This window comes from Salvelinus namaycush, unplaced genomic scaffold, assembly GCF_016432855.1.
Source record: "Salvelinus namaycush isolate Seneca unplaced genomic scaffold, SaNama_1.0 Scaffold10, whole genome shotgun sequence".
Classification (NCBI taxonomy): domain Eukaryota; kingdom Metazoa; phylum Chordata; class Actinopteri; order Salmoniformes; family Salmonidae; genus Salvelinus; species Salvelinus namaycush.
In genome coordinates this window covers 349,766-364,790 of record NW_024057675.1, presented here as the reverse complement: position 1 = coordinate 364,790, position 15,025 = coordinate 349,766, and the positions used below count along the sequence as shown (strand labels likewise).

Genomic DNA, 15,025 nt, shown 5'->3' with positions numbered 1-15,025 from the left:
ACTCTTCCCCTTATTGCTATCATGTAAGACTGGAAGTAAGACTGGAACATAGTATCAACAGGAACTCTCAGTTCCCTTTATCCATCTGTTACCTAAAATATAGTTTCAACACATAGACATCTGACTTTGTACAGTTGACCTTTTCATGCACTTGCAGGGTGTCAACCACTGATTCTTAATCTCAAGCTAAAGCAACACATGAATCATTGTACTTTTGTCATCACAGGTGTTCCTATAATGTACAGATATCATCAAAGTTATTACAAGTCAACTTACACACAGCTCTGACACACACACTTATCCCACCAGACATGCCACCGGGGGTCTTTTCACAGTCCCCAAGTTTCCAGAACAAATTCAAGAAAGCGTACAGTATTATATAGGGCCCTTATTGCATGGAACTTCCTTCCATCTCATATTGCTCAAATAAACAGCAAACCTGGTTTCAAAAAACAGATCAAGCAACACCTCACGGCACAACCACTCTCCCCTATTTGACCTAGATAGTTTGTGTGAATGCATTGATATGTAGGCTACGTGTGCCTTTTACAAAATGTATGTAGTTCTGTCCTTGAGCTGTTCTTGTCTATTGATGTGCTGTATTCTGTGTCATGTTTTGTGTGGACCCCAGGAAGAGTAGCTGCTGCTTTTGCAACAGCTAATGGGGATCCTAATAAAATACCAAACTCTGTTATTCTCTCTGAGCTCAGAAATAAAGAATCTTGGTTTGACTTGGACTCCAGCAGATCCTTATTTTATAATATCCACCTCAACTCTCCCACGGATTGCTGTTTATCATTGTCTCAATAAAGAGTTCTTTGTTTTACTTTCCAATAAACATTGTTTCCACGTCAAAATAAAAAACATCTTTAACATAATGAACCTTCACTATCTTCATCCCTAAACTAGCAACATTAACTATTGTCTATTGTTATTCTCAGTAACCTTCCTGGCCATATGAAATCCTAGCTAAATACAATGTTCCCTACCAGTTTTCATGTCTTTGGTTATGCAGACATTTGTTTATTTAATTATATTTCTCATTGAGATTAATATTTGTTTAATTCTGTATGGGTCACGCATTGCTTTGGTCATATGTTCCCTTATGGGTCAATGATTTTAATTAGAATATAGCAATTATGCTCTCTCCTCAATCACTTAGTTTCTTTGGAAAGTATTGAGACCCCTTGACTTTTTCCCATTTTGTTATGTGCAGCCTTATTAAAAAATGTATTAAATGAAACAATTTCCTCAGCAATCTACACACAATACCCCATAATGACAAAGCGGAAACAAGTTTTTTATACATTTTTGCAAATGTTTTTAACACAAAAAAATGATTTACATAAGTATTCAGACCCTTTGCTATATGAGACTCATAATTGAGCTCAGGTGCATCCTGTTTCCATTGATCATCCTTGATGTTTCTACAACTAGAATGGAGTCCACCTCTGGTAAATTCAATTGATTGGACATGATTTGGAAAGGCACACACCTGTCTATATAAGGTCCCACAGTTGAAAGTGCAGATCAGAGCAAAAACCTAGCCATGAGGTTGAAGGAACTGTCCGTAGAGCTCCGAGACAGGATTGTGTTGAGGCACAGATCTGGGGAAGGGTACCAAAACATTTCTGCAGCATTGAAGGCCCCTGATTTAGCCCCCTGCAGTAAAAGGTTATTCATGGAGTAAAATGATCTGTTTAAGTCATTAGTAAAGGGCACATCGTTAAGAATACAATTATCTTTTTTTTTTTTTTGTGGTCTATATCCTGTCAATAATTTCTTCCTTCATAAACAGAAAACATATGTGTACCTCAACACAACATGTGTTCAAGGGCCCCTCTAGGTTCACAATCTCTTGACCATTAAATCTGGATAACTGACAACTATTTTTTAAAGGGTAAAAGTGATCTGTTTAGGTCGTCAGTAAAGGAAGCATAGTTAAAGAGTACAATGAACCTTTCAAAGAGGATGGTGTGAGGCCTCTGGGGCTTATTTTTGGTGGGGTTGACAGAGACATCCCTCGGACACTCTTTTATGGGGGGTAAGATGTATCTGTTTAGGTCATCAGTAAAGGGAACATCTTAATATTACAATCACCCTTTCAAAGACAGAGACATCCCCCGGACATCTCCCCTATAACTATTTTTGAAAGGGTATAAGTGATCTGTTTAGGTCGTTAGTAAAACATATGTTTTGAAAGACACCTGGGGGTCCAGGTTGTTAGTTATTTTGTGTACATATAGTTCCCCTGTGTGCAAGAGCCCCCCTAGATTCACAACTTCTTGACCCTTAACATTCCCAGCCAAGGGGAGAGACAGAGGGAGAGAAAGAGAGAGAGGAAGATTTAATTCATTGAAAGTAAATTAAATTTTCTTTCAAACCTTTTATTTTTTTCAAAAACTTTAGTACAGACAAACATACATATTACAATTATTAAAGTTTACTATGTAATATTAAATACTAAATTATGTCACTAATGTTTTATTACTAAAGAACTTTATATAAATCACACGTTGTTATTATTACATGTAGAAACACCACATGACAACAACATGGTAGCAACCCCACATAACAACATGGTAGCAACACAACATAACAACAACATGGTAGCAACACAACATGACAACAACATGGTAGCAACACCACATGACAACAACATGGTAGCAACACAACATGACAACAACATGGTAGCAACACAACATGACAACAACATGGTAGCAACACAACATGACAACAACATGGTGGCAACACAACATGACAACAACATGGTGGCAACCCCACATAACAACAACATGGTGGCAACCCCACATAACAACAACATGGTAGCAACACAACATGACAACAACATGGTAGCAACACAACATGACAACAACATGGTAGCAACACAACATGACAACAACATGGTAGCAACACAACATGGTGGCAACCCCACATAACAACAACATGGTGGCAACCCCACATAACAACAACATGGTAGCAACCCCACATAACAACAACATGGTAGCAACCCCACATAACAACAACATGGTAGCAACACAACATAACAACAACATGGTAGCAACACAACATGACAACAACATGGTGGCAACCCCACATAACAACAACATGGTAGCAACACAACATGACAACAACATGGTAGCAGCCCCACATAACAACAACATGGTAGCAACCCCACATAACAACAACATGGTAGCAACACAACATGACAACAACATGGTGGCAACCCCACATAACAACAACATGGTAGCAACCCCACATAACAACAACATGGTAGCAACACAACATGACAACAACATGGTGGCAACACCACATAACAACAACATGGTAGCAGCATAACATGGTTGCAACACAACATGACAACAACATGGTGGCAACACAACATAACAACAACATGGTAGCAACCCCACATAACAACAACATGGTAGCAACCCCACATAACAACATGGTAGCAACACAACATGACAACAACATGGTGGCAACACCACATAACAACAACATGGTAGCAGCATAACATGGTTGCAACACAACATGACAACAACATGGTAGCAACACAACATGACAACAACATGGTGGCAACACCACATAACAACAACATGGTAGCAACACAACATGGTTGCAACACCACATGACAACAACATGGTAGCAACACCACATGACAACAACATGGTAGGAGCACAACATGGTAGCAACACAACATGGTTGCAACACCACATGACAACAACATGGTAGCAACACAACATAACAACATGGTAGCAACCCCACATAACAACAACATGGTGGCAACACCACATGACAACAATATGGTAGCAACACAACATAACAACAACATGGTAGCAACACAACATGACAACAACATGGTAGCAACACCACATGACAACAACATGGTAGCAACACAACATGACAACAACATGGTAGCAACACCACATGACAACAACATGGTAGCAACACCACATGGTAGCAACACAACATGGCAACAACATGGTAGCAACACCACATGACAACAACATGGTAGCAACACCACATAACAACAACATGGTAGCAACACCACATGGTAACAACACAACATGACAACAACATGGTAGCAACACCACATGGTAGCAACACCACATGGCAACAACATGGTAGCAACACCACATGACAACAACATGGTAGCAACACCACATGACAACAACATGGTAGCAACACCACATGGTAGCAACACAACATGACAACAACATGGTAGCAACACCACATGGTAGCAACACAACATGACAACAACATGGTAGCAACACCACATGGTAGCAACACCACATGGTAGCAACACAACATGGCAACAACATGGTAGCAACACCACATGACAACAACATGGTAGCAACACCACATGACAACAACATGGTAGCAACACCACATGGTAGCAACACAACATGGCAACATGGCAGCAGCACAACATGGTAGCAACACAACATGGTAGCAACACCACATGACAACAACATGGTAGCAGCACAACATGGTAGCAGCACCACATGACAACAACATGGTAGCAACACAACATGGCAGCAACTCAAAAGAGGAGCGACCCAGGGATGTGTGTGCTTTGGGGACCTTTAACAGAATGTGACTGGCAGAACTGGTGTTGTATGTGGAGGATGAGGGCTGCAGTAGATATCTTAGATAGGGGTAAATGAGGCCTAAGAGGGTTTTATAAATAAGCATTAAACCAGTGGGTCTTGCGACTGGTATACAGAGATAACCAGTTTACAGAGGAGTATAGAGTGCAGTGAGGTGTCCTATAAGGAGCATTGGTGGCAAATCTGATGGCCGAATGGTAAAGAACATCTTGCCGCCCAATGTATCCTACCATGACTATATCCAACCCAACTACATGTGTTTCCACTATCATGTATCCTACCATGACTATATCCAACCCTACTCCATGTGTTTCCACTATCATGTATCCTACCATAACTATATCCAACCCTACTCCATGTGTTGCCACTATCATGTATCCTACCATGACTATATCCAACCCAACTCCATGTGTTGCCACTATCATGTATCCTACTTGGCTGAAGCTTTGATCCAGTGGAAGAAGTATTGAGAAGCAGGGAGGTTAAAGGTCACTTCAGGATACAGCTGTTACTCTACACTATCCCTAGATAATCCAGTAATGAGAGAAAATGTATAGAATATTTAGGGCCCTATAACATCTCTATCTATATATAACATCTGTATAAAATCTGTTTTCTTTTCTTTTTTTAACCTAATTCCATTTTCTCCGTTTAGTTTTTCCAGGTTTCTGATTTTTTCCCGGTTTTTCTGTTTTTCTCTCTAAATCACACTGTTAATAGAAAAACAACAACATTGGATGTTCTAAGTCCACAACAATACTTAAACCACATCAGGAGACCACTTTTGAAGTCTTAGAAAAATCTAAGAAATATTCATTTTTGTGTGTGGATACCCTTTAATTCAAGTGGCACCAGCAAGAGCCTTGCTTGGTTAGTGGTGTCTCTGTAGCACACATGTGATTGCAGAGTCTGCTGAACAAATCACAACTGGATTGATGCAAATAATCATGATATCATTCTGCCAGGTAGGCATAGACTACTTTGTAGTTAACATTTAATTGACAAGGTTTGTGGGAAAGCTTTTCCATCAACCAGAAGATGGTTGTCATTAGCATCATCGCTAACAGCTACACATAGTGGTAGACTGCACGCAGACAGGGGCTTTTCCTGGCTGTTTAATCTTCAAAAAGTTGAAGGAAAATACAAACATATAGGCAAATTTAACGACAATTTTCAGGCAGAGGGTTCAGAATAACTATGACAAAAAAATGAATACAAATTATACCAGGGCACTTTAGAGACTGGAAGGGCAAAGGGGCATGTGCTCTACACAGGTAGAGCCATATCTGTCCATGTTACCTTTTGCAAAGTGGGCACTGCTTCATGTGGCAACACCAACACTCACCTAAATAGCCCATATGCCACTGGGTGAGAAGTTTTCATTGTTTTTGGGCACCATTATGTGAGGTGTTGTTATGTGTTGTTAGCGCTTTGGTCAATTTAGCTAGGAATATGCCACCCTCTTCAATCTGTCACCTGATGCTGCCTAATGGGCAGGTCAGCCCTGGAGGAAAGTATTGGCTGTAAGAAGGAAGAGAACATAACATCTGGTTGTTTTAAAATGACTTCTTATGACATTGCTTGCCAGAATAAACATTGTAATTAATATTTTTCCCAGTCTGCGTTACCCACTCCAGTCAGCAGATGGCGATATGAGTATTTCAGGTGATGCTTCTTGCGTGACGTATAATCTAGTGGACGGGACAGGAGGCTTCTTCAACAGCGGCAAAAGGCTTCTGATTCAAACGACGTGGTGGTTTGCTAGCGAACATTAAACCAAAACATTGAAGCGTTTAAGACAAATCTTGTGTATATTACTCTTAGTGTTTTAAACACAATTCTGTTTACATATCTACTAGTTCATTGAAACGTAGATTGCTTGTTAATTTAGCTAATGTGTTAAATTGATACTGCACTAGGCTAATCGCCCGGGAACATGGGCTCACTAATCTCGACGGAGAAAGAAGCTCTGGTGAAAGGAGAGGAAGAAGCTTTCAGGATGAAAAGGGAGGAAGAGGAGGCTATCACATTGAAAGAAGAAGAGGATGATATTACAGTGAAAGAGGAAGATGGGAAAGAGGTTGTGGAAGAGGAGATAGAAGCTTTCAGAATCAAAAAGGAGGAAGATGCCGTAATATTGAAAGAAGAAGAAGAACCTTTTGGAGTTAAAGAGGAAGAGGAGGCTATCTCAATTAAAGAGGAGGAGGAAGACGTTTTGGGAGTGAAAAAGGAGGAGGAAACTGAAGATCCGATTAAGACCAGTGAGTACTGTCTTAAAAACGGGCACAAAATATGCATTTCTTGAACTAATGTGGGGTTTGAAAGGGGCATTCTACTGAAGTTCTACACTTTAATATGTTGTTCAGTACTCAATAAATTGTTAGAGGTGCAATCCGTCATTGGTACATATATTTTTGTGACTTTTATATTAGATTTATTGAAATATCCATGTGGTCCACATTAAAGTACACTTCATCTAAAAGGCTTTTCAAATTCAACATTTGTGCATAATTTCTACTTAAATTTTCAAAGGGACGCAAAAGGCACCCATTTCGTGGAACGAACCTTTTACATTTGCAACACAAACAATATTTTAGGAAATCACGATGAAAGTGGCCATTATAGGCCCTTTTTTAGACATATGCATGCCTCTTGTAAGACTCTGTGATTGCAATCGATGGTCATAAGTTCACAATCTGTTTGATGTTGTCATTCACACAGGAGAGAGACATGACTTTCGTGGATCCTCTGGGGAGCCTCAACAACATCCTGATGCTGACGAGGCAGAGAAGAGTCTCTCCAGATCAGAACACCAGATGGTACAGCTTGGTCTGGTCTAGCATACAGCTTGCTCTATCTGGGTCTGGGCTGGGTTTCTGTAAAGCACTTTATGACAACAGTGACATCAGCATCCATAATGATATGTGTCTGTGTCCCCTCTTTATGGTTACCAGGACAACGCTAGTCCTTTCACCCTCCCGGAGTCCCCGTGTCGTGCCTCTCCCGGTAGCACCTTACTGCTGGGTATGAAGAGGTTGTCTGTGCTGCTGGTGGACTGCAGGAAAACAACGGGGCTGAGTGGAACTGTGAGAGGAGGAGGAGAGAAGAAAGGATCAGATTTGACACATCAAAGTAAGTGCTGTAGTTTCGTTTGAACAAATACAATAGATCTGCCCACTGGTATCTGTTACCAGGACAACCAGCAGAATTCTGTTAGTTGACAGGAAGATAGACTGGTGGATATGGATGTTGTGAATATCATAACACTGAAAAAGAATTCTGCCAATGAAAAGTGAGAAACCAATAGACCATATAAAACCTTGATGAAAGTTAGATTTAGAGAGAAAGTTTCAAGATAATCTGATGTAAGGTGCTTGTTTTACAAAAACTTTTCCTTAAAACATTATGGATGTTACATTGTCTGTCCCAGTCAACCCTCCCTATCTTTACAAGACTGTTGAACAGGCAAACTAAACTCAAGACACTGTTAATTAATTAACTAATACTGGAGGAAAGCTGTGATCAGGCTGCCCATTCAAGAGAAAGCTTCAAACTGTAACCAGTGCCGTCAACCTTGTTCAGGTTATCAGTCAACCTACCAGGGTAGTTACAAACAGTACAGAAATTAAATCATCAACATATTTTGATCATATCTTTACTAATGCTGCAGAAATGTGTTTTAAAGCAGTTTCCAGATCCATCAGATGTAGTGATCACAATATAGTAGCCATGTCTAGGAAAACCACAGTTCCAAAGGCTGGGCCTAATATTGTGTAAAAGAGGTCATACAATACGTTTTGTAGTGATTCCTATGTTTTTGATGTAAATAATATTTGTTGGTCCATGGTGTGTAATGATGAGCAACCAGACGCTGCTCTTGACACATTTGAAAATGCTTATCCCAGTTACTAATAAGCATGCACCCATTAAGAATATTACTGTAAACACTGTTAAATCCACGTGGATTGATGAGGAATTAAAAAATGGTATGATGAAGAGGCTAAAGAGATGGCAAATAGGTCTGGCTGTATAACTGATTGGCAAACGTATTGCAAATTGAGAAATCATGTGACTAAATAAAAAGAAGAAGAAACTACACTATGAAACAGATAAATGACATGAAGAATGATTGTAAAAATCTTTGTAGCATCTTCAATGACATTTTGGGCAAAAAAATCAACAATGACATGTCACTGGTGTCTGACAACGTGGATGGAAAATTGAGGATAATAGCGGCCGATATTGCCACTCCTATTTGCCTTGTCTTTAATGTAAGCCTACTAGAAAGTGTGTGCCCTCAGGCCTGGAGGGAAGCTAAAGTCATTCCACTACCCAAGAATAGTAAAGCTCCCTTTGGTCGGCTATTTAAGCCAGTAATCAGCCTATTACCAACCCTTACATTTTTGGAAAAAAATAGTTTGGCCAGATACAATGCTATTTTACAGTAAACAAATATAGACTTTCAGCTTATAGGGAAGGACATTCAACAAGCAAGTTTTGTTAGAATTCAGTGCGGCTTTTGACATTATCGATCGTAGTCTGCTGCTGAAAAAGACGTATGGCCTTACACCCCCTGCTATATTGTGGATACATTTTTTAATAATATATTTTAAAATGTAACCTTTATTTAACTAGGCAAGTCAGTTAAGAACAAATTCTTATTTTCAATGACGGCCTAGGAACAGTGAACAGCCTTGTTCAGGGACAGAACAACAGAGTTTTACCTTGTCAGCTCGGGAATCCAACAATCTTTCGGTTACTGGCCTACCACCCCAGAGCTACCTGTCTAACAGAGTGTTCATTAATGGAAGCCTGTACAACAAAATCAAGGTAGAATCAGGAATTCCCCAGGGCAGCTGTTTGGCACCTACTTTTTTCAATCTTTACCAACAACATGCTAATGACATTTGAGTAAAGCCAGTGTGTCTATGTATGCGGACGACTCAACACTGTACACGTCAGCTACTACAGCGACTGAAATGACTGCAACACTTAACATAGAGCTGCAGTTAGTTTCAGAATGGGTGGCAAGGAATAAGTTAGTCCTAAATATTTCAGATTACCTTCAGTTACATGGCCTACTATGCTAATTCTGTAGCGGTATTGTTAGAGGGGGGTAAAGAAAGATTTTGTTGGTGCGCCTGGCAGGTATTAACCCTAGTTATTAAAGTTAGTTATTACTTAGTATAACATTATTATTATTAAATATTATTAAAACCAAAAGGATAAGAGTAGAATAGATAGAGTAGCGCTTCCAGACACATTCTAAACATGATGGAGTCATAAAGGAGGCCTGTAGCATCTAATGATGAAACATGATGGAGTCTTACAGGAGGACTGTAGCATCTAATGATGAAACATGATGGAGTCTTGAAGGAGGACTGTAGCATCTAATGATGACACATGGAGTCTTAAAGGAGGACTGTAGCATGGAGTCTTAAAGGAGGACTGTAGCGTCATGAGGTAGTCACCTGGAATGCATTTCAATTAACATGTGTTCCTTTTTAGAAGTTAAGGTGTGGAATTCCTTTCCTTAAAACCTGTTTGGGATAGGGGGCAGTATTTTCACATCCTGGTTGAAAGCGTACCCAAAGTAAACTGCCTGCTACTCAGGCACAGAAGCTAGGATATGCATATAATTGGTAGATGTGGATAGAACACACTCTAAAGTTTCTAAAACTGTTAAAATAATGTCTGTGAGTATAACAGAACTTATTTTGCAGGTGAAACCCCGAGGACAAACCATCCAGGAGGATTTTTTTTTTGTTGAGTTGACTGTTTTCAATTGGTTTTGTGTGGCACTTTTCTGTGGCACTTGGTTGCAGTTCCTATTGCTTCCAGTAGATGTCAACAGTCTTTAGAAATTGGTTGATGTTTTTCTTAAGAGAAATGAAGAAGTACGGCTATTCAGAACGAGGGTCCAGCCTAGTGCTCTCTAATGTTTTGATGTGCGCTCCAGGTCACACGCTTCACGTTGTTTTTATCCGGTATTGAACACAGTTTATCCCATCTTAAATTTTAGCGATTATTTACCTTTTAAAATACCTGAAGTGTGATTAGGAAAGTTGTTTGAAATGTTTGGACAGCGTTTACAGGTAACTTATTAAATATTTTGTAGTCATGTTGGGTGAGTTGGAACCGGTGTTCCAAATAAATGGAAATTTTGGAGATATAACGACGGAACTAATCGAACAAAAGGACCATTTGTGATGTTTATGGGACATATTGGAGTTCCAACAGAAGAAGCTCTTCAAAAGTAAGGCATGAATTATATCGTTATTTCTGACTTTTGTTTCGCGCCTGGCGTGTGGAAATATGATTGTCATGTGTTTGTTTGATGGGGTGCTGTCCTCAGATAATCGCATGGTTTGCTTTTGCCGTAAAGCCTTTTTGAAATCTGACACGGTGGCTAGATTAACAAGAAGTTAAACTTTAATTTGGTGTATTGCACTTGTGAATGCATGAAAGTTAAATATTTCTAATAAAAAATATATATATTTCGCGCTCTGCAATTTCACCGGATGTTGTCGAAACGTTCCGCTAGCGGAACCCCTAGCCATAACAGGTTTTAATGTGTTTGAACCAATCAGTTGTGTTGTGACAAGGTAGGGATGGTATACAGAAAATAGCCCTGTTGGGTAAAAGACGAAGTCCATATTATGTCAAGAACAGCTCAAATAAGCAAAGAGAAACAACAGTCCATCATTACTTTTAGGACCATCACAGGAATGGAAAGCCCAGAGTTACTTCTGATGCATAAGTTCATTAGAGTTACCAGCCTTAGAAATAACAGCCCAAATAAACGCTTCACAAAGTTCAAGCAACAGACATCTCAACATCATCGGTTCAGAGGAGACTGCGTGAATCAGGCCTTCATGGTCGAATTGCTGCAAAGAAACCACTACTAAAGGACACCAATAAGAAGAGACTTGCTTGTGCCAAGAAACACGAGCAATGGACATTAGACCGGTGGATATCTGTCCTTGGGTCTGATGAGTCCACATTTGAGATTTTTGGTTCCGAGCGTCATGTCTTTGTGAGACGCGGAGTAGATGAACAGATGATCTCCGCATGTGTGGTTCCCACCGTGAAGCATGGAGGAGATGTGATGGTGTGCGGGTGCTTTGCTGTTGACAATGTCAGTGATTTATTTATTCAAGTCACACTTAACCAGCATGGCTACCACATCATTCTGCAGCGATACGCCATCCCATCTGGTTTGGGCTTAGTCCCACTATCATTTGTTTTTCAACAGGACAATGACCTTGGTCAACACATCTCCAGGCTGTGTAAGAGCTATTTGACCAAGAAGGAGAGTGATGGAGTGCTGCATCAGATGACCTGGCCTACTCAATCCCCCGACCTCAACCAAATTGAGATGGTTTGGGATGAGTTGGATTGCAGAGTGCAATCATACAAAAGCAGCATACAAGTTCTCAGCATATGTGGGAACTCCTTCACAACTATTGGAAAAGCATTCCAGGTGAAGCTGGTTGAGAGAAAGCCAAGAGTGTGCAAAGCTATCAAGGCAAAGGGTGGCTACTTTTAAAGAATCTAATATATATTTTGATTTGTTTAACACTTGTGGTTACTACATGATTCCATGTGTTTTTTTATAATTTTGATGTCTTCTCTATTATTCTACAATGTAGAAAATAGTCAAAAGAAAGAAAAACCCTTGAATGAGTAGGTGAGTCCTAACTTTTGACTGGTACTGTACATTCAATTCCCTGGCAACAGCTCCAGTGGACATTCCTGCAGTCAGCATGCCATTTGCCCGCTCCCTCAGAGATCTGTGCCATTGTTGTGTGACAAAACTGCACATTTTCGAGTGGCCTTTTATTATCCCCAGCACAAGGTGCACCTGTGTAATAATCAAGCTGTTCAATCAGCTTCTTGATATGCCACACCTGTCAGGAGGATGGATTATCTTGGCAAAGAATAAATGTTAGCTAACAGGGATGTAAAAAATTATTTTTTTATCAGCTCATTAAACATCCAACACTTTACATGTTGCGTTTATGTTTTTGTTAATTGTATTAACTGTCAGTTTTAGGAACATCTACCCAAAATATTACTTTACCCAAAATATGACATCGGCGATAGTCAAAATTTTGGAAATCTGTGAACGTCTAAATAAGAAATTGGTCCATTTAAACATCATGTGTCGAACCCTTTCAACAACGGGGAGATGTTACTGATGTGCTTTGTGTCTTCGACGTAAAAACTAGTTTTGGACTTCCACTTAAAATGTCTTATTTACTTATTTTATGTTTAAGGAAGTTTGTAGGTCACATTCTGTATCATACAACTATGAAGGTTATATATTTAGAACCACCTGCTGATAGGAATCCAGCGATGTTAGTGTCATAGAACTGTCTAGTTTTTTGTGTTCTGACTTGTAAAACAGGATGAATAAAATAAGTAATGTAAACATATCAGTAATTACCAGGATGCTCTACAACATTTGTTTTAAAATCACACAAAGATTGTTAACTGGCCTCAGGTTATTGGGAGATCTGATTCAGGATTTACCCTCGTAGCATGGTTGTTTTATCATGTGGAGGTTTCATTCAGGTCTCTATTTTTTTAAACACTGTCTTTGGCAGGAGAAAGACCAGACTCAGAGGAACCAGAGCCAGGGACGTCCAAACCAGCAAGACGACACCAGTGCTCCCACTGTGGAAAGGGTTGTAACCGGTTATGGGACCTGAAACAACATGAGAGAATCCACACAGGGGAGAAGCCTTACCACTGCTCCCAGTGTGGAAGGAGTTTTAGATTTATAGCACACCTGAAAAGACATGAGAGAATCCACACAGGGGAGAAGCCTTACCACTGCTCCCAGTGTGGAATGAGTTTTAAATTTATAGCATACCTGCAAAAACATGAGAGAATACACACACGGGAGAAGCCTTACCACTGCTCCCAATGTGGAAAGGGTTTCAGCGAGGCGGCGAAGCTGAAACGGCACGAAGGAATACACACAGGGGAGAAGCCTTACCACTGCTCCCAGTGTGGAAAGGGTTTCAACCAGCCGGCGAATCTGAGACGGCATGAGAGAATACACACAGGGGAGAAGCCTTACCACTGCTCCCAGTGTGGAAAGTGTTTTAACCAGTTAGGGAACCTGAAAGAACACGAGAGAATACACACAGGTGAGAACCCTTACCACTGCTCCCATTGTGGAAAGGGTTTTATCGATTTAGGGAACCTGAAAAAACATGAGAGAATACACACAGGGGAGAACCCTTACCACTGCTCCCAGTGTGGAAAGTGTTTTAACCAGTTAGGGAACCTGAAAGAACACGAGAGAATACACACAGGTGAGAACCCTTACCACTGCTCCCATTGTGGAAAGGGTTTTATCGATTTAGGGAACCTGAAAAAACATGAGAGAATACACACAGGGGAGAACCCTTACCACTGCTCCCAGTGTGGAAAGTGTTTTAACCAGTTAGGGAACCTGAAAGAACACGAGAGAATACACACAGGTGAGAACCCTTACCACTGCTCCCAGTGTGGAAAGGGTTTTAACGATTTAGGGAACCTGAAAAAACATCAGAGAATACACACAGGAGAGAAGCCTTACCACTGCTCCCAGTGTGGGAAGAGTTTTAACCAGTTAGGGAACCAGTGTGGAAAGGGTTTCAGCCTGTCGGCGAACCTGAAACGGCATGAGAGAATACACACAGGGGAGAAGAATTACCACTGCTCCCAGTGTGGAATCTGAAACGGCATGAGAGAATACACACAGGGGAGAAGCCTTACCACTGCTCCCAGTGCGGAAAGAGTTTTAACAATTTAGGAACCTGAAAAGACATGAGAGAATACACACAGGGGAGAAGCCTTACCACTGCTCCCAATGTGGAATGAGTTTCAACCAGCCGGGGGAGCTGAAATGGCATGAGAGAATACACACAGGGGACTTGCTGTCTTATATTGTTGACTGATAATGATTACCTGTTTTTACCATATGAACTTGAATTGTACAAAGTATACTAAAACATATATTTGTATGTTTTTATTAAAAAACATGAATTTAATATGGAGTTTGAATATAGAGTAGGTCAGATTCCTTCTGTTTTAAATGGTCCTTTTTTAAACTCTGACTGTGTGTGTGTTTATCTGTGTGTCATTCCTCCAGCACTACAGATAATCAAGTGTTATTTGGATGTGATGCATTTGTTCCGTTGTTTACATTTGCAATGTTGGCCCACTGATGATTTAATGAAATGAAAATGTTCACAGACTCTGTAATGCAAAATGTTAATTGTATGTGTCCACATATCTGAGTATGTGACTTGTGGTGGATGAATCAGAATTAGTTGGGTAACATAGATAATTAAGATGTCTTATCTGCATAATATGCTGATGTGATATACTTGTTATTAGAATGTATCCCTTCGGACTCT

At 40.2% G+C, this 15,025-nt stretch overlaps 1 pseudogene; it reads left to right on the top strand.

Annotated features, from left to right (window-relative positions):
- The window catches only part of LOC120035235, a 197,421-nt pseudogene that overhangs the window by 35,789 nt on the left and 146,607 nt on the right, over positions 1-15,025 (top strand).